Consider the following 20894-nt stretch of genomic DNA (forward strand, 5'->3'; position numbering starts at 1 on the left):
CCACTCAGGCCCCTCTCCCACCACTCAGGCCCCTCTCCCACCACTCAGGCCCCTATCCCACCACTCAGGCCCCTATCCCACCACTCAGGCCCCTATCCCACCACTCAGGCCCCTATCCCACCACTCAGGCCCCTATCCCACCACTCTGGCACCTCCCCAGCACTCAGGCCGATCTCCAGCACTCAGGTCCCTATCCCAGCACTCGGGCACCTCCCCAGCACTCGGGCACCTCCCCAGCACTCGGGCACCTCCCCAGCACTCAGGCCGATCTCCAGCCCTCAGGCCCCTTACCAGCGCTCAGGCCCCTCCCCAGCATGCAGGCACCTCCCCACTCCCCAGCTCTCAGGCCCCTCCCCAGCTCTCAGGCCCCTCCCCAGCTCTCAGGCCCCTCCCCAGCTCTCAGGCCCCTCCCCAGCACCAGGCGCTTTCCCTGGTCCCACCCTTACATAGCTACAAAACTTGCATCACTTTCCTTCATTCCTGCATCAGTAATCCAGCACACGTCTGGGAAAGTTGTGTGACGATTCCTGTTGGTCATATCATCTGCCAGAGATATAGCTAAGGAAAAGCCGAGTATCAGGAGGGGGACATAACGAGGCGTATTTCCAGCTGCAATCACAGACGTTCTTCAGCTTCTTGTAAATGCTCCATTTTTTATCTTTAATTCCAGAGATTTAATTGGACTTTCATTTGCCGAGTGTCACGGACCATTGCACTTCACTTTCATGCTCTTTGTATCATCCTCCCTGCAGCTGATTGTTAATGGCGCCCTAGAACAATGCAGCGTGCTTATCCGCCGTGCACAGGTACTGGCAGCAGAATGGAGCTTGTCGGCATGTTTCTGCACATGAAAGTATCGGTATGGTAGTATGGCCACTTGTCTCCCCCAAAAAACTGACGACCTCTGCACAGATCCGATGTGCCAGTCATAAGAAATCTACTGAGAAGCTACAAGTAAATCCGGCTTGAAGTGCACGAGGGCGTCAGTACTCAAGAAGTCGTCTAGTGCACGGGGGGGTCAGTACTGCTGGAAGAAGACGTCTAGTGCACGGGGGCATCAGTACTGCTGGAAGAAGACGTCTAGTGCACGGGGGGCATCAGTACTGCTGGAAGAAGACGTCTAGTGCACGGGGGCGTGTCAGTACTGCTGGAAGAAGACGTCTAGTGCACGGGGGGCATCAGTACTGCTGGAAGAAGACGTCTAGTGCACGGGGGCATCAGTACTGCTGGAAGAAGACGTCTAGTGCACGGGGGCATCAGTACTGCTGGAAGAAGACGTCTAGTGCACGGGGGCATCAGTACTGCTGGAAGAAGACGTCTAGTGCACGGGGGCGTGTCAGTACTGCTGGAAGAAGACGTCTGGTGCATGGGGGGGTGTCAGTACTGCTGGAAGAAGACGTCTAGTGCACGGGGGCATCAGTACTGCTGAAGAAGATGTCTGGTGCACGGGGGGGTGTCAGTACTGCTGGAAGAAGACGTCTAGTGCACAGGGGCATCAGTACTGCTGGAAGAAGACGTCTAGTGCACGGGGGCGTGTCTACTGCTGGAAGAAGACATCTAGTGCACGGGGGGGTCAGTACTGCTGGAAGAAGACGTCTAGTGCACGGGGACGTCAGTACTGCTAGAAGAAGACGTCTAGTGCACGGGGGTGTGTCAGTACTGCTGGAAGAAGACGTCTAGTGCACGGGGGGCATCAGTACTGCTGGAAGAAGACGTCTAGTGCACGGGGGCGTGTCAGTACTGCTGGAAGAAGACGTCTAGTGCACGGGGGCGTCTCTACTGCTGGAAGAAGACATCTAGTGCACGGGGGGGGTCAGTACTGCTGGAAGAAGACGTCTAGTGCACGGGGGCATCAGTACTGCTGGAAGAAGACGTCTAGTGCACGGGGGCATCAGTACTGCTGGAAGAAGACGTCTAGTGCACGGGGGCGTGTCATTACTGCTGGAAGAAGACGTCTAGTGCACGGGGGCGTGTGAGTACTGCTGGAAGAAGACGTCTAGTGCACGGGGGCATCAGTACTGCTGAAGAAGATGTCTAGTGCACGGGGGCGTGTCAGTACTGCTGGAAGAAGACGTCTAGTGCACGGGGGCATCAGTACTGCTGGAAGAAGACGTCTAGTGCACGGAGGCATCAGTACTGCTGGAAGAAGACGTCTAGTGCACGGGGGCGTGTCATTACTGCTGGAAGAAGACGTCTAGTGCACGGGGGCGTGTGAGTACTGCTGGAAGAAGACGTCTAGTGCACGGGGGCATCAGTACTGCTGAAGAAGATGTCTAGTGCACGGGGGCGTGTCAGTACTGCTGGAAGAAGACGCCTAGTGCACGGGGCATCAGTACTGCTGGAAAAAGACGTCTAGTGCACGGGGGCGCGTCAGTACTGCTAGAAGAAGACGTCTAGTGCACGGGCATCAGTACTGCTGGAAGAAGACGTCTAGTGCACGGGGGCGTGTCAGTACTGCTGGAAGAAGACGTCTGGTGCACGGGGGCATCAGTACTGCTGGAAGGTGTCTAGTGCACGGGGGCGTGTCAGTACTGCTGGAAGGTGTCTAGTGCACGGGGGCGTGTCAGTACTGCTGGAAGGTGTCTAGTGCACGGGGGCGTGTCAGTACTGCTGGAAGAAGACGTCTAGTGCACGGGGGCGTGTCAGTACTGCTGGAAGAAGACGTCTAGTGCACGGGGGCGTGTCAGTACTGCTGGAAGAAGACGTCTAGTGCACGGGGGCGTGTCAGTACTGCTGGAAGAAGACGTCTAGTGCACTGGCATCAGTACTGCTGGAAGAAGACGTCTAGTGCACGGGGGCTTGTCATTACTGCTGGAAGAAGATGTCTAGTGCACGGGGGTGTGTCAGTAATCCTGGAAGTCTAAGTGCACTGACACGCCCCCAGTGCACCTCCAGACTGATTTACATATGTCTTTTACATTAGATTTCTCATCATTGATAGCAATACAGATACTTACATAAAAACACCGGAGGACAAAGAGTTAATAGAACAATTTCATTTATTAAGGCAAAAAGTGACACAATGAAAAAAACAGACATAGACGTAACAGGTGGCCTTGCAAAAAAGATCTCATGTCAGAATGGGTCGATGCACAAAAATGGCACTGATGTAGCACAGAACAGAATAAGATAAAGAATGGGTAAAACAGCCTGAAATATATACTCGGTCAAAAAAGTACCATTAACAAGGGGAAACAACTCCTGTGGAAGAACCCATTCTAAAGTGCTGATGTGCTAGTAAAAAGTGCCAAGTGCAGAACCAGCAAAGTGACGAATGCATAGACCATCATGGACCTGTAAACAATCCCCCCATCGTCCTACCTACGTACGTTTCGCTTTGCTGTGGAGGGAAACCACAGCCAGGCTTCTTCAGGGAAGGAGAGGGGTATGCAGAGCCTCCTCAATCCTCCATTCTTTATACAAGTAGTGCGGATACTTCCGCATTCCTAATCCCTCCACGTGACCCTACATCCCACAGGCCGGCGTCATGGTGTGGGCGGATCTCACCGTCAGGTGATCGCAAACATAGGAGAGGCGGGGACGTACCAGCACGATCACGTGCCTACGCGAACACCATGACGGCCGGACGTGTACCAAGGGACGCCCTAATACCCAACACCACGCCCGCCAATGCCATAGCGCGGGCAGAGCCCACCGTCAGGTGGCCGCACACACGCGAAGAGCGGGGACGCGTCATCCCGCTCCCGCGCGTGCGCGGGCACCATAGTGACGGCGAGCACGCCCACACCAGACGGGGCAAGCGCGGCGCACAACATAGGGTATATATAAATCAATTGAATATTCTTAATAATAAAACACGGCATAGAATGTGAGGATGTTTAGTAACAATATGTGATCACAGGGCTGCAAAAAATGTGCTTTGCTTTCTCTTTCTTGAAAGAAGGGCGTTCCAGGGATGGGCTCACTGAAACGGAGGGGTACAAGACATGCGCTTCCAGGATGTAATTGAATCCTAAAGATGGCAAAAAAGGGGGGTAACAATCAATATTATGAAAATTGCACAAGCAAAAAGGGGAAGAGGAGGAGGAGGAGGAATGATGTGGGGAAAGAGTAAAGGGAACAATAAAAGATAAATAAAACAAAACATAAACATTAAAAACCCTAAAAATGTCTAGAGTAAATTAAAAACCACCAGCAATAACGAGGGTACCCACCGGAAGGAAAGGAAGAGGGGACCGCGGAATCGGAGAAGGAAATCAGAGGAACGGGGCAAAACTGAGTGTCTCATTTAGTCCCTTGGGTACTAGTGTGTCCAGGGTGTGGATCCATTTGGTTTCACACTGTGCTAATTTTTTCTTTAGGTTGCCACCCCTAGAACCTCCACTAATACTCTCGATGCCCCGCACCTCGAGTACAGAGGGGTCGCATTTATGGTGCGCCTTGAAATGCCTCGGTAAAGTTTTAAGGAGGGTAGTATCGTCAATAGTTTTAGCCGCCTCTATGTCTCGGACGTGCTCCCTGACCCTAACGCGGAACTCACGGGATGTGAGCCCCACGTAGATCAGGGAGCACGGACACCGCGCATAATATATCACGTAAGAAGTATTACACGTGATATATTGTCTGATGTCGAACGATCTAGACCCATCAGAAGTGGAAAAAGACTTGCTGCGTATTATGTTTTTGCACGCAAGACAATGACCACATTTGTAGCACCCAGTCAGGCGGTCCCTCATATCAAATAAATTCGGGACAGGAGATACGTGGTGGCTCTCAACCAAAATGTCCTTAAGATTTCTTGCACGCCGTGCTGTCATTAGGGGAGTGGCAGTGAGAAAGTCAGATAACACTGGGTCTGTCATCAAGACAGGCCAGTGTCTCTTAAGACTTTCCCGCATGGCATCCCACCCGTGGTTATAGGTACCAATGAATCGTGGGCCGGACTCTGAAGGTGTTCCCTTGGAGGCATATGAGAGCAGCTGAGGCCTGGGAGTGTGTTTGGCCCGTAAATATCCTTTCTTAATGGACCGATTGCTGTAACCTCGGTCCTGAAAGCGGCATCTGAGGTCGGCAGACTGATGTTCAAAGGCGGCCTGGGAAGAGCAGATCCGCCTCATCCTCAGAAACTGGCCAGTCGGTATGGCTCGGATGGTGGCAGGGGTATGAAATGACGAAGCATGCAGTAGTGCGTTGACAGATGTATCTTTCCTGAATACGTCGGTTGTAATAATGCGTCCAGGTCCAACCGTAACCTTGACGTCCAGGAAGTCAACGCAACTACTGCTATGCTGATAAGTCAATTTGATATTAAATTTGTTCTTATTAAGTATCCCCATAAATCTCTCGAGTTGCTCCGCCGTGCCCTGCCAAAAGAATAAAACATCATCTATATATCTCAGCCAGCACTGCACATGGGCGCTGGCCTCCACGCCCCCGTCACCAAAAACCAACCTCTCCCAGAAACCCAGGAAGAGGTTGGCGTACGGAGGCGCACAGGCCGCGCCCATCGCAGTGCCGCGCCTCTGGAGATAAAACCTATCTTTAAACAGAAAAAAATTATGCGTAAGGGCAAAGCGGAGCAACTCGAGAATAAGATCCCCCATCCTGCCACACCGACTGTCCGCTCCGAGGAAGAAACGGACCGCCGCCAGGCCATCCTCATGACTAATGCTCGTATAGAGACTCTCAACGTCCGCAGTAACAATAAATACATCCTCTTCCACAAAGATCCCGTCTATCCGGTTGAGGACGTCCGTTGTGTCCTTGACATAAGAGGGGAGTGTTTCTACTATTGGTTTTAAGAAGTAGTCAATCAATTTACAGATTGGCTCACATAACCCCTCCATGCCGGACACAATCGGACGCCCCGGGGGGTCGACGGGATCCTTGTGGATCTTGGGCAGTAGATAGAAAGTAGGAATTTTTGGCGTTTTGTTGAGAAGTGTTTTTCACAGCTACCCTTCAGGCCAACATGGACTTTAGAGCACGTGACCAAGCGTGGCTCAATAGGTTTGAAGATACTTTCAATAAGTCAAGTGACACTGGTTCCACCAGCAGTGGGGGTCCCTCTCTGGAACCTCTAATATCAAAATATAAGGAGCTCCTTAAGAGAAGACTGAGATTGTCCTGGAATAAGGCGCTTCTCACGCGTTATATTGAGATGGACATGGTCCCTCGCGGCCTCAGAGTCCAGATCTTCCCGTCTTTTGCCATTGACGATGATGGCTTCAAAAAAAGATGGGAAGATCTGGCTCAGACATGTTCCAAAGGTTTTTTATCCCTGTTGAGGGAACATAACACCTGCTCCCTTGCCACTATGGAGGCAGAATTGGAGGGCATAGAGAGGGACGTTAAGGAGAGCTGTTCACCTGAGAGGATTTTGAAATTAAACGAGGAAATTGAATTGGAGCTTGTCGGATTGGAGAAGGAAATTAAGGACTATAAACTGAAGAAATTTAACCGTGACACCACCGATTATTCTTCACGAATGGCATATAGGTGGCGGTCTAGTTATAGGGGACGACGTGGTGGTTCCAATTCCACTAATCAGCCCCGGGATAGGCTTGCTTCTGTGGCATCATACACATCAGGCGATGGGTCTTCCTCTGAAGTATCTGGAGGCACAGTGGACATGGAAGGGAGTGTTGGTGCCAGGGTGAAAGGTCGACGCATCCAACAATCAGGCGGGAAAAAAACTAAGTACGCCAGTAATAAATTACAGGTTATTAATCTTTCTGACCGAGTCCTTTCGGATGCCCAAATTGAGGTACTTTCGAAGGGACTATCATTTTCACCTGTCAGTAATTTCCACCTTTTCTCCGCAGTAAAAGATCTTAACCTCTTTGCCAGGAAGATTCTATTGCAAAAATTCCACCATAAAACGCACACGTGGGTCGAAACTCCAGCAGAAAAGGAGGCACTCCAGACTCTGGAGGACCTACTACAGGAGCAGACTGCTAATGAGCAAGGTACGTTCCCCAATTCTCTCTTGCCCCGTTCCACCAGGTTCCCGCCCTTGTCCCTCTGCCCTGCCCTGGAGGTTTTCACAAAACTAGTCACGCATGACTTTAAACAGATCTCCACTAGAAGGAGCAGAGACAACCTGACATCTCTACAACGCCATGCCTTGGAGGAACTTAAATCCTACAAGGACGTAGTCATTAAGGCAGCGGACAAGGGCGGCAACGTGGTGGTCTGGGCGGTTGATAAATATGAGAGGGAGGCAATGAGGCAGCTGAGGGATAGAGAGACCTATATAAAGCTACCAGGGAATCCTCTCTCTGGCTTCTCTCTAGAATTGACCCGTATTCTTGAGGCGGCATTTGAGGGAGGCATCATTGACAAAAACATGCTCGGGGGACTTCTCAACAAAACGCCAAAAATTCCTACTTTCTATCTACTGCCCAAGATCCACAAGGATCCCGTCGACCCCCCGGGGCGTCCGATTGTGTCCGGCATGGAGGGGTTATGTGAGCCAATCTGTAAATTGATTGACTACTTCTTAAAACCAATAGTAGAAACACTCCCCTCTTATGTCAAGGACACAACGGACGTCCTCAACCGGATAGACGGGATCTTTGTGGAAGAGGATGTATTTATTGTTACTGCGGACGTTGAGAGTCTCTATACGAGCATTAGTCATGAGGATGGCCTGGCGGCGGTCCGTTTCTTCCTCGGAGCGGACAGTCGGTGTGGCAGGATGGGGGATCTTATTCTCGAGTTGCTCCGCTTTGCCCTTACGCATAATTTTTTTCTGTTTAAAGATAGGTTTTATCTCCAGAGGCGCGGCACTGCGATGGGCGCGGCCTGTGCGCCTTCGTACGCCAACCTCTTCCTGGGTTTCTGGGAGAGGTTGGTTTTTGGTGACGGGGGCGTGGAGGCCAGCGCCCATGTGCAGTGCTGGCTGAGATATATAGATGATGTTTTATTCTTTTGGCAGGGCACGGCGGAGCAACTCGAGAGATTTATGGGGATACTTAATAAGAACAAATTTAATATCAAATTGACTTATCAGCATAGCAGTAGTTGCGTTGACTTCCTGGACGTCAAGGTTACGGTTGGACCTGGACGCATTATTACAACCGACGTATTCAGGAAAGATACATCTGTCAACGCACTACTGCATGCTTCGTCATTTCATACCCCTGCCACCATCCGAGCCATACCGACTGGCCAGTTTCTGAGGATGAGGCGGATCTGCTCTTCCCAGGCCGCCTTTGAACATCAGTCTGCCGACCTCAGATGCCGCTTTCAGGACCGAGGTTACAGCAATCGGTCCATTAAGAAAGGATATTTACGGGCCAAACACACTCCCAGGCCTCAGCTGCTCTCATATGCCTCCAAGGGAACACCTTCAGAGTCCGGCCCACGATTCATTGGTACCTATAACCACGGGTGGGATGCCATGCGGGAAAGTCTTAAGAGACACTGGCCTGTCTTGATGACAGACCCAGTGTTATCTGACTTTCTCACTGCCACTCCCCTAATGACAGCACGGCGTGCAAGAAATCTTAAGGACATTTTGGTTGAGAGCCACCACGTATCTCCTGTCCCGAATTTATTTGATATGAGGGACCGCCTGACTGGGTGCTACAAATGTGGCCATTGTCTTGCGTGCAAAAACATAATACGCAGCAAGTCTTTTTCCACTTCTGATGGGTCTAGATCGTTCGACATCAGACAATATATCACGTGTAATACTTCTTACGTGATATATTATGCGCGGTGTCCGTGCTCCCTGATCTACGTGGGGCTCACATCCCGTGAGTTCCGCGTTAGGGTCAGGGAGCACGTCCGAGACATAGAGGCGGCTAAAACTATTGACGATACTACCCTCCTTAAAACTTTACCGAGGCATTTCAAGGCGCACCATAAATGCGACCCCTCTGTACTCGAGGTGCGGGGCATCGAGAGTATTAGTGGAGGTTCTAGGGGTGGCAACCTAAAGAAAAAATTAGCACAGTGTGAAACCAAATGGATCCACACCCTGGACACACTAGTACCCAAGGGACTAAATGAGACACTCAGTTTTGCCCCGTTCCTCTGATTTCCTTCTCCGATTCCGCGGTCCCCTCTTCCTTTCCTTCCGGTGGGTACCCTCGTTATTGCTGGTGGTTTTTAATTTACTCTAGACATTTTTAGGGTTTTTAATGTTTATGTTTTGTTTTATTTATCTTTTATTGTTCCCTTTACTCTTTCCCCACATCATTCCTCCTCCTCCTCCTCTTCCCCTTTTTGCTTGTGCAATTTTCATAATATTGATTGTTACCCCCCTTTTTTGCCATCTTTAGGATTCAATTACATCCTGGAAGCGCATGTCTTGTACCCCTCCGTTTCAGTGAGCCCATCCCTGGAACGCCCTTCTTTCAAGAAAGAGAAAGCAAAGCACATTTTTTGCAGCCCTGTGATCACATATTGTTACTAAACATCCTCACATTCTATGCCGTGTTTTATTATTAAGAATATTCAATTGATTTATATATACCCTATGTTGTGCGCCGCGCTTGCCCCGTCTGGTGTGGGCGTGCTCGCCGTCACTATGGTGCACGCGCGGGAGCGGGATGACGCGTCCCCGCTCTTCGCGTGTGTGCGGCCACCTGACGGTGGGCTCTGCCCGCGCTATGGCATTGGCGGGCGTGGTGTTGGGTATTAGGGCGTCCCTTGGTACACGTCCGGCCGTCATGGTGTTCGCGTAGGCACGTGATCGTGCTGGTACGTCCCCGCCTCTCCTATGTTTGCGATCACCTGACGGTGAGATCCGCCCACACCATGACGCCGGCCTGTGGGATGTAGGGTCACGTGGAGGGATTAGGAATGCGGAAGTATCCGCACTACTTGTATAAAGAATGGAGGATTGAGGAGGCTCTGCATACCCCTCTCCTTCCCTGAAGAAGCCTGGCTGTGGTTTCCCTCCACAGCAAAGCGAAACGTACGTAGGTAGGACGATGGGGGGATTGTTTACAGGTCCATGATGGTCTATGCATTCGTCACTTTGCTGGTTCTGCACTTGGCACTTTTTACTAGCACATCAGCACTTTAGAATGGGTTCTTCCACAGGAGTTGTTTCCCCTTGTTAATGGTACTTTTTTGACCGAGTATATATTTCAGGCTGTTTTACCCATTCTTTATCTTATTCTGTTCTGTGCTACATCAGTGCCATTTTTGTGCATCGACCCATTCTGACATGAGATCTTTTTTGCAAGGCCACCTGTTACGTCTATGTCTGTTTTTTTCATTGTGTCACTTTTTGCCTTAATAAATGAAATTGTTCTATTAACTCTTTGTCCTCCGGTGTTTTTGTATATCAGAGTTGTTGGCAATGGTTGCAGCTACACTGCTTACCTGCTCATTGCCTTAAATATGGTTGCCTATTGGAGGTTTCCCTGCTTAAGATACTTACATAAGTAGAAACGGATTCCCTTTAAGCATAATCTCACATTGGATTGTGTCGCTCTCATCTCTATAAACTCATAAAATAATGCAGCCGTACATTAATAGAATGGCTCCGGAAATTAGCAAACAGTCTTCATGTAACATCCCCTCCCATCCAGGACAAGGCGTCTCCAAGGTACAAGACACAAACGCAGGCCGTGTGGTCAGATCCTGCAGACATTTGCCACCGACCTCTTCCTACCATGCAATCAGTAAGAAGCTGCAATATGTCAAAGTGAAAATTCAGGACATTTAATCCCATATATACACTCCGTTATTGGCTTGTACTTCACAAAATACATTATCTGTACCAACATTATCATCAGATCCGCATGTGAAGGGGGCCGGCTGACAGAGCCACATGTGAAGGGGGCCGGCTGACAGATCCACATGTGAAGGGGGCCGGCTGACAGATCCACATGTGAAGGGGGCCGCCTGACAGATCCACATGTGAAGGGGGCCGGCTGACAGATCCACATGTGAAGGGGGCCGGCTGACAGAGCCACATGTGAAGGGGGCCGGCTGACAGATCCACATGTGAAGGGGGCCGGCTGACAGATCCACATGTGAAGGGGGCCGGCTGACAGATCCACATGTGAAGGGGGCCGGCTGACAGAACTGTATGCAAAGGGTGCCGGCTGACAGATCCGCATGTGAAGGGTGCCGGCTGACAGTTCCACATGTGAAGGGGGCCGCCTGACAGATCCACATGTGAAGGGGGCCGGCTGACAGATCCGCATGTGAAGGGGGCCGGCTGACAGATCCGCATGTGAAGGGGGCCGGCTGACAGATCCGCATGTGAAGGGTGCCGGCTGACAGATCCGCATGTGAAGGGTGCCGGCTGACAGTTCCACATGTGAAGGGGGCCGCCTGACAGATCCACATGTGAAGGGGGCCGCCTGACAGATCCACATGTTAAGGGGGCCGGCTGACAGAGCCATATGTAAAGGGGGCCGGCTGACAGAACCGTATGCAAAGGGTGCCGGCTGACAGATCCGCATGTGAAGGGGGCCGGATGACAGATCCGCATGTGAAGGGGGCCGGATGACAGATCCGCATGTGAAGGGGGCCGGCTGACAGAGCCATATGTAAAGGGGGCCGGCTGACAGAACCGTATGCAAAGGGGGCCGGCTGACAGAACCGTATGCAAAGGGGGCCGGCTGACAGAACCGTATGCAAAGGGTGCCGGCTGACAGATCCACATGTGAAGGGGGCCGGCTGACAGAGCCATATGTAAAGGGGGCCGGCTGACAGATCCACATGTGAAGGGGGCCGGCTGACAAAGCCATATGTAAAGGGGGCTGGCTGACAGAGCCATATGTGAAGGAACCTGGCTGACAGCACTGTATGTGAAGGGGGCCGGCTGACAGAACCGTATTCAAAGGGGGCCGGCTGACAAAGCCGTATGTGAAGGGAGCCAGCTGACAGAGCCATATGTGAAGGGGGTAGGCTGACAGAGCCATATGTGAAGGGGGCCGGCTGACAGAACTGTATATGAAGGGGGCCGGCTGACAGAACTGTATATGAAGGGGGCCGGCTGACAGAACTGTATATGAAGGGGGCCGGCTGACAGAACTGTATGCAAAGGGTGCCGGCTGACAGATCCGCATGTGAAGGGGGCCGGCTGACAGATCTGCATGTGAAGGGGGCCGACTGACAGATCCGCATGTGAAGGGGGCCGGATGACAGATCTGCATGTGAAGGGGGCCGGATGACAGATCTGCATGTGAAGGGTGCCGGCTGACAGATCCGCATGTGAAGGGGGCCGGATGACAGATCCGCATGTGAAGGGGGCCGGCTGACAGATCCGCATGTGAAGGGTGCCGACTGACAGATCCGCATGTGAAGGGGGCCGGATGACAGATCTGCATGTGAAGGGGGCCGGCTGACAGATCTGCATGTGAAGGGGGCCGACTGACAGATCCGCATGTGAAGGGGGCCGGATGACAGATCTGCATGTGAAGGGGGCCGGATGACAGATCTGCATGTGAAGGGTGCCGGCTGACAGATCCGCATGTGAAGGGGGCCGGATGACAGATCCGCATGTGAAGGGGGCCGGCTGACAGATCCGCATGTGAAGGGTGCCGGCTGACAGATCCGCATGTGAAGGGTGCCGGCTGACAGATCCGCATGTGAAGGGTGCCGGCTGACAGATCCGCATGTGAAGGGGGCCGGCTGACAGATCCGCATGTGAAGGGGGCCGGCTGACAGAGCCATATGTAAAGGGGGCTGGCTGACAGAGCCATATGTGAAGGAACCTGGCTGACAGCACTGTATGTGAAGGGGGCCGGCTGACAGAACCGTATTCAAAGGGGGCCGGCTGACAAAGCCTTATGTGAAGGGAGCCAGCTGACAGATCCACATGTGAAGGGGGCCGGCTGACAAAGCCATATGTAAAGGGGGCTGGCTGACAGAGCCATATGTGAAGGAACCTGGCTGACAGCACTGTATGTGAAGGGGGCCGGCTGACAGAACCGTATTCAAAGGGGGCCGGCTGACAAAGCCGTATGTGAAGGGAGCCAGCTGACAGAGCCATATGTGAAGGGGGCCGGCTGACAGAGCCATATGTGAAGGGGGCCGGCTGACAGAACTGTATATGAAGGGGGCCGGCTGACAGAACTGTATATGAAGGGGGCCAGCTGACAGAACTGTATATGAAGGGGGCCGGCTGACAGAGCTGTATATGAAGGGGGCCGGCTGACAGAACTGTATATGAAGGGGGCCAGCTGACAGAACTGTATATGAAGGGGGCCGGCTGACAGAACTGTATATGAAGGGGGCCGGCTGACAGAACTGTATATGAAGGGGGCCGGCTGACAGAACTGTATATGAAGGGGGCCGGCTGACAGAACTGTATATGAAGGGGGCCAGCTGACAGAACTGTATATGAAGGGGGCCGGCTGACAGAACTGTATATGAAGGGGGCCGGCTGACAGAACTGTATATGAAGGGGGCCGGCTGACAGAACTGTATATGAAGGGGGCCAGCTGACAGAACTGTATATGAAGGGGGCCGGCTGACAGAACTGTATATGAAGGGGGCCGGCTGACAGAACTGTATATGAAGGGGGCCGGCTGGCTGCCTCATTTGAATTGCTAATCTAGCCCTTTTTCCATCACTGCTGATGAATAAGCCAGCCAGCCCCCTTCACATACAGCTATGATGATTTCTTGCCACAATAGACTCTCTCCTGGAGATAAACATAAGGGACAGACACTTGATGAAGCTGGGAATTATGGAATAATGTGGATCTTGAGATCTGACCAATCTCAATAAAAAATGGAAAGCAAAATGTTCCAGCCTGGATGACAACAAAGTATAATTGATTATTCATTAAAGGTGTATTCCCATCCCCAGGATCCTGTCCTAATATGTAGTAGGTGTAGTGATAATAATATTAATAATAATAATAGCCAATACCTCCAATTAGAAATGTAGTATAGTTCTCCTGATACAGCCATGTCACATACCTCATGTGCTGGGCATTGCAGTTTAGGTATCCATGGTTATGATGACCACTCATAGTGACAGTTAGTTGCTCATAACCATGGATACCTAAGTTGCAATACCCTGCACATGAGGTAAGATACATGGCTATTTCAGGAGAACTACATTTCATAGTGGAAGTATTTGCTATTATTATTATTATTATTATTATTATTATTATTATTCCCACTACATATTGTGATAGAATCTTGGAGGTGAGAATACCCCTTTAAGCATTTCATGAGACTCCACTCAAATCACGTGTATTATATGTCAGACATGTGGGGAACTGACTTTGAACGTTTCATCGTTGCGGTTTGCGCTGCGGTGTAATTTGGTGTAATGTAACGCATCAGATTGGCGGCTGCTACACTGTGGCGATTGCTCTGCAGTCCCAGCCAAAGGTAAAGAATCTTCTGCACACAACGTTATCAAGGCCTCGGAATTCAAACACAGCTGCAAGGAAAATCAGTGCCTTATTTGATAAGATAGAACAGTGTCCTTCCCGGGAAATGACATTCCCGACACTAAACCCTTGGACTTGAAAGCTTTTTCATGTTTTGTTTTTGCATTTTTTTTCTGTCCCAAATCCTAAAAAAATGAATATTGGCTCCAGCATTTCCCGATTAACCGACAGGAAATATCCTATGTTGTATTATAAAAAAAATGTTCAAGAAACAATCAACTACCGTATCACACTGTATCAATACTATAATACTGCCCCTATATACAAACATATAACTCCTATAATACTGCCCCTATGTACAAGAATAGAACCACCATAATACTGTCCCTATGTACAAGAATATAACTACTATAATACTGCCCCTATGTACAAGAATATAACTACTATAATACTGCCCCTATGTATAAGAATATAACTACTATAATACTGCCCCTATGTACAAGAATATAACTGCCCCTATGTACAAGAATATAACTACTATAATACTGTCCCCTATGTACAAGAATATAGCTACTATAATACTGCCCCCTATGTACAAGAATATAACCACTATAATACTGCCCCTATGTACAAGAATATAACTACTATAATACTGCCCCTTATGTACCAGAATATAACTACTATAATACTGCTCTCTATGTACATGAATATAACTACCATAATACTGTCCCTATGTACAAGAATATAACTGCTATAATACTGCCCCCTATGTACAAGAATATAACTACTATAATACTGCTCCCTATGTACAAGAATATAACTGCTATAATACTGCCCCTTATGTACCAGAATATAACTATTATAATACTGCCCCCTATATACAAGAATATAACTACTATAATACTGCCCCCTATGTACAAGAATATAACTGCTATAATACTGCCCCCTATGTACCAGAATATAACTATTATAATACTGCCCCCTATATACAAGAATATAACTACTACTATATTACTGCCCTCTATGTACAAGAATATAACTGCTATAATACTGCCCCTATGTACAAGAATATAACTACTATAATACTGCCCCCTATGTACAAGAATATAACTACCATAATACTGCCCCCTATGTACAAGAATATAACTACTATAATACTGCCCCCTATGTACAAGAATATAACTGCTATAATACTGCCCCTATGTACAAGAATATAACTACTATAATACTGCCCCCTATGTACAAGAATATAACTACTATAATACTGCCCCCTATGTACAAGAATATAACTACTATAATACTGCCCCTATGTACAAGAATATAACTACTATAATACTGCCCCTTATGTACCAGAATATAACTACTATAATACTGCTCTCTATGTACATGAATATAACTACCATAATACTGTCCCTATGTACAAGAATATAACTACTATAATACTGCCCCTATGTACAAGAATATAGCTACTATAATACTGCCCGCTATGTACAAGAATATAACTACTATAATACTGCCCCCTATGTACAAGAATATAACTACTATAATACTGCCCCCTATGTACAAGAATATAACTACTATAATACTGCCCCTATGTACAAGAATATAACTACTATAATACTGCCCCTTATGTACCAGAATATAACTACTATAATACTGCTCTCTATGTACATGAATATAACTACCATAATACTGTCCCTATGTACAAGAATATAACTACTATAATACTGCCCCTATGTACAAGAATATAGCTACTATAATACTGCCCGCTATGTACAAGAATATAACTACTATAATACTGCCCCTATGTACAAGAATATAACTACTATAATACTGCCCTTATGTACAAGAATATAACTACTATAATACTTCCCCCTATGTACAAGAATATAACTACAATTACAATATTACCGCCCTCTCTGTACAATAATATGGACTTGAAATGAGAGGAAAACGTTCCAATTCTGGGTTTCTTTGCTGCGTTCCTTCAGCTGATTACAGAGCTCAGAAATACACAATTGATACAACTGATAAAGGTCCATCTGCTCTTCCAGTGACTTGTCTGCATTCCTGGGACGATCTGTTATGTCTAACACTATAGCCTCATTGTGCGCTTTATTTCCTAATACAAATGTATCTGACTAAATGTAGCAAAATTTGCATTTAACACAGAGCTTTTAAAGGGGTTGTCCCATCTTGGGACAAAAGTATGCAGCGACTCTGTGTGACTTCAGACCACTGAGTTGTGACAGTGTTTCATGTGCACACTGTCACAATTTCCCGGTATTCCCGGTGCCAGCGGGTGATCACTACACTTCTGCTCTTTTTTGAGTAGCATAGGAGTTTAATTGACACTTACTCTAAGTATGTAAAACACTAACATAAGGTCACGTGAATACTCTCCTGCGCTGGGAATGCAAGAGAATTATGATAGCGTGTACAATGCATGCTGTTAGGATTCAGCAGTTTTGAATCACATAGACTGACTGCAGACTTTTGTCTATATACAGGAAATGCCCAGGTTCCAGCTGTACACATATAATTATATATAGGAGATGCCCAGGTTATACCAGCTGTACATATATAATTATTTACAGGAGATGCCCAGGTTATACCGGCTGTACATATATAATTATATACAGGAGATGTCCAGGTTATACCGGCTGTACATATATAATTATATACAGGAGATGCTCAGGTTATACCGGCTGTACATATATAATTATATACAGGAGATGCCCAGGTTATACCATCTGTACATATATAATTATATACAGGAGATGCCCGGGTTATACCGGCTGTACATATATAATTATATACAGGAGATGTCCAGGTTACACCGGCTGTACATATATAATTATATACAGGAGATGCCCAGGTTATACCGGCTGTACATATATAATTATATACAGGAGATGCCCAGGTTATACCAGCTGTACATATATAATTATATACAGGAGATGCCCAGGTTATACCGGCTGTACATATATAATTATACACAGGAGATGCCCAGGTTATACCAGCTGTACATATATAATTATATACAGGAGATGCCCAGGTTATACCGGCTGTACATATATAATTATATACAGGAGATGCCCAGGTTATACCAGCTGTACATATATAATTATATACAGGAGATGCCCAGGTTATACCGGCTGTACATATATAATTATATACAGGAGATGCCCAGGTTATACCGGCTGTACATATATAATTATATACAGGAGATGCCCAGGTTATACCGGCTGTACATATATAATTATATACAGGAGATGCCCAGGTTATACCGGCTGTACATATATAATTATATACAGGAGATGCCCAGGTTATACCAGCTGTACATATATAATTATATACAGGAGATGCCCAGGTTATACCGGCTGTACATATATAATTATATACAGGAGATGCCCAGGTTATACCGGCTGTACATATATAATTATATACAGGAGATGCCCAGGTTATACCGGCTGTACATATATAATTATATACAGGAGATGCCCAGGTTATACCAGCTGTACATATATAATTATATACAGGAGATGGCCAGGTTATACCGGCTGTACATATATAATTATATACAGGAGATGCCCAGGTTATACCGGCTGTACATATATAATTATATACAGGAGATTCCCAGGTTATACCGGCTGTACATATATAATTATATACAGGAGATGCCCAGGTGATACCGGCTGTACATATATAATTATATACAGGAGATGCCCAGGTTATACCGGCTGTACATATATAATTATATACAGGAGATACCCAGGTTATACCGGCTGTACATATATAATTATATACAGGAGATGCCCAGGTTATACCGGCTGTACATATATAATTATATACAGGAGATGCCCAGGTTATACCAGCTGTACATATATAATTATATACAGGAGATGCCCAGGTTATACCGGCTGTACATATATAATTATATACAGGAGATGCCCAGGTTATACCGGCTGTACATATATAATTATATACAGGAGAGGCCCAGGTTATACCGGCTGTACATATATAATTATATACAGGAGATGCCCAGGTTATACCAGCTGTACATATATAATTATATACAGGAGATGCCCAGGTTATACCGGCTGTACATATATAATTATATACAGGAGATGCCCAGGTTATACCAGCTGTACATATATAATTATATACAGGAGATTCCCAGGTTATACCGGCTGTACATATATAATTATATACAGGAGATGCCCAGGTGATACCGGCTGTACATATATAATTATATACAGGAGATGCCCAGGTTATACCGGCTGTACATATATAATTATATACAGGAGATACCCAGGTTATACCGGCTGTACATATATAATTATATACAGGAGATGCCCAGGTTATACCGGCTGTACATATATAATTATATACAGGAGATGCCCAGGTTATACCAGCTGTACATATATAATTATATACAGGAGATGCCCAGGTTATACCGGCTGTACATATATAATTATATACAGGAGATGCCCAGGTTACACCGGCTGTACATATATAATTATATACAGGAGATGCCCAGGTTATACCAGCTGTACATATATAATTATATACAGGAGATGCCCAGGTTATACCGGCTGTACATATATAATTATATACAGGAGAGGCCCAGGTTATACCGGCTGTACATATATAATTATATACAGGAGATGCCCAGGTTATACCGGCTGTACATATATAATTATATACAGGAGATGCCCAGGTTATACCAGCTGTACATATATAATTATATACAGGAGATGTGAAGTATAAAGGAAATGATACCTAGTTTTCTAAAATTTTTAAAATTAAAAATTATATTTCTGAAATGTGCCATGAATTTGTACTCCGCCCCCTGATCTATACTCTGTAGGACCACCTTTCTCTGTGTTTTGGGGTCTCTCCAGCTTTGCTCATCTAGAGGTGACATTTTCCTCTTCTTCTCTCCTCAGTGAGGTTGGATGGAGACGTCTGTGATCGGTGATTTTCCCGTCCTGTCACAGATTCTCGGTGGATTTGGGTCTGGGCTGTGACTTGGCTGCTCACACACAGGAATATGCTCTGATCTAAACCCTCCATTGTAGATCTGCAGAATGTTTAGGGTTGTTGTCTTGGGGGAAGGTGAACCTACGCCCCGGACTCATATATTTTGCAGCCTCTACCAGGTTTTCCTCCAGGATTGCCCTGTATTTAGCTCCATCCATTTTTTCATCACCTCCAACCAGCTTTCTGCCCCTGCTGAAGAATAGGCTCCCCCAGCAGGATGCCGCCTCCACCATGTGTGATGGTGGGGATGGTGTTTTCAGGGTAAGGTGCAGTGTTCATTTTCTGCCTCACATAGTGTTTTGCATTTAGTCCAAAGAGATCTACTTTGGTCTCATCTGAGCAGAGGACCTTCTTCCACATGTCATGTAGGGGGCACAGCGAGCTTGTGGGAGAAACTACTCAGCTCTTATGAGACCAAAGCAGATCTTTTTGTGCTACATACAAACCACTGTGTGTGGAGCTAGAGCTATTTTGCAAATGTGACGCCCTGGGCAAGCCAGGGGTCACAGGTCACAACCTCACACGCACCCCACATTTCCTGCAGGAACACCAAGCTAACCTAAAATCCTTGTTGCCTTCCTCCAGGGGCTGATGTCCACACCAGGGGGTGGGCCAGGCGGTTGGCTCCGCCCACCGAGGAGTACACAGCCCTGGAGGCGGGAGAACCAGGCAGAACAGAGATGAGTTGAGAACAGAGTCCAGCTAGGGAAGTGAAGGAGTAAACAGTGAAGTGGTAAAGGAGGACAGTAAGAGTGGCGACAGAAAGTGACAGTTAACCCCTTAATGACCCATGACGTACTAGATACGTCATGGATCGTGTGCCGGTAAGCCCCGCCCCCTGCCGCCGGCGGGCGGCGGCGATCGGCGCACATATCAGCTGTTATCAACAGCTGATATGTGTGCCTGCTAGCCGCGGGTGGAATCGCTTCCACCCGCGGCCATTAACCCCTTACATTTCGCTGCCAAAGTCTTGGCAGCGATATGTACATGGGCGCCGCCATGACAGTGACTTACCCCGCCCCCACCGGAAGTCACGTGACATGATCACGTGACTTTCGGCGGTTGCCATGGTAGCACAGGGTCATGTGATGACGCCTGTAGCTAACATGAGTCACTTCCTCTCAATGCCGGAATACAGCCGGCATTGAAAGTGAAGCAGCAAATCTGCAGTTCTCAGCTCTGTAGCTGAGATCTGCAGTTAGTGCAGAGCGATCGGATTGCTGATCGCAATAGCCCCCTAGGGGGACTAGTAAAATAAAAAAAAAGTTTTAAAAAATTTAAAAAAAATAAAAAAACCTAAAAGTTCAAATCACCCCCCTTTCACCCCATTGAAAATTAAAGGGTTAAAAAAATAAAAAATACACACATATTTGGTATCGCCGCGTTCAGAAATGCCCGATCTATCAAAATATAAAATCAATGAATCTGATCAGTAAACGGCGTAGCGGCAAAAAAATTCCAAATGCCAAAATTACGTTTTTTGGTCGCCGCAAATTTTGCGCAAAATGCAATAACAGGCGATCAAAACGTAGCATCTGCGCAAAAATGGTACCGTTAAGAACGT

General features: G+C 47.6%; 1 protein-coding gene across 1 annotated transcript in view; it reads right to left on the reverse strand.

Moving 5' to 3' along the window:
* The window catches only part of IHH (Indian hedgehog signaling molecule), a 107848-nt gene that overhangs the window by 38586 nt on the left and 48368 nt on the right, over positions 1-20894 (reverse strand). The window lies entirely within an intron of this gene.

The sequence above is a fragment of the Anomaloglossus baeobatrachus genome, unplaced genomic scaffold, assembly GCF_048569485.1.
Source record: "Anomaloglossus baeobatrachus isolate aAnoBae1 unplaced genomic scaffold, aAnoBae1.hap1 Scaffold_2659, whole genome shotgun sequence".
Taxonomy (NCBI): Eukaryota; Metazoa; Chordata; class Amphibia; order Anura; family Aromobatidae; genus Anomaloglossus; species Anomaloglossus baeobatrachus.